At 47.8% G+C, this 523-nt stretch overlaps 1 protein-coding gene across 1 annotated transcript in view; it reads right to left on the bottom strand.

The window, feature by feature from the left end:
* The window catches only part of NSMCE4A (NSE4 homolog A, SMC5-SMC6 complex component), a 37,295-nt gene that overhangs the window by 13,355 nt on the left and 23,417 nt on the right, over positions 1 to 523 (bottom strand). The window lies entirely within an intron of this gene.

Below are 523 nucleotides of genomic sequence, written 5' to 3'. Positions count from 1 at the left end.
AGGCCCCGCAGGTGCCCGACCCGAGCCTGCCGCCGCCCTGACGCTGATGTCCCAAGACCCCACCTACACTGGCTAGGACCTTGGGTGTCTGGCCAAACCCCGTGCCCACCCCGCTAGACCTTAACCTTCCTAGGGTCTCTTTGGCGCCCGAGCACACAGGCTGGCAACGTGCTGGGCACGCAGCGCATGTTAAACTCTCTGTTAACCATCTCTTACAAATACGTCTGCTCTGTGACAGTTTATGGCTGTGGTTGGCTCTCAAGCTAAAAGAGTCTAAAATACCTTAGTCAGGGGCCAAGAAAGATGGCACGATATTCAGTATAGCTTTAATGATAAATGTATGAACTTCATTCCATGTATTTTGGATTATATTATCAATGTTTTCCCGAAGTTCTCCTTGGTGCTGAAAACACATTTCCTCAAAGGAACAATATTATAAGTTGAGTTACTACACAAGCTTATACAAATGTCATTTTGTGCATCATGTATACTATTCATTGCTGCCAACGGCGGATACCTCACC

Source organism: Pteropus vampyrus, unplaced genomic scaffold (assembly GCF_000151845.1).
Source record: "Pteropus vampyrus isolate Shadow unplaced genomic scaffold, Pvam_2.0 Scaffold46, whole genome shotgun sequence".
NCBI lineage: Eukaryota > Metazoa > Chordata > Mammalia > Chiroptera > Pteropodidae > Pteropus > Pteropus vampyrus.
Note: the sequence above shows the minus strand (reverse complement) of the source record. Positions and strands in the feature narration are given on the sequence as shown.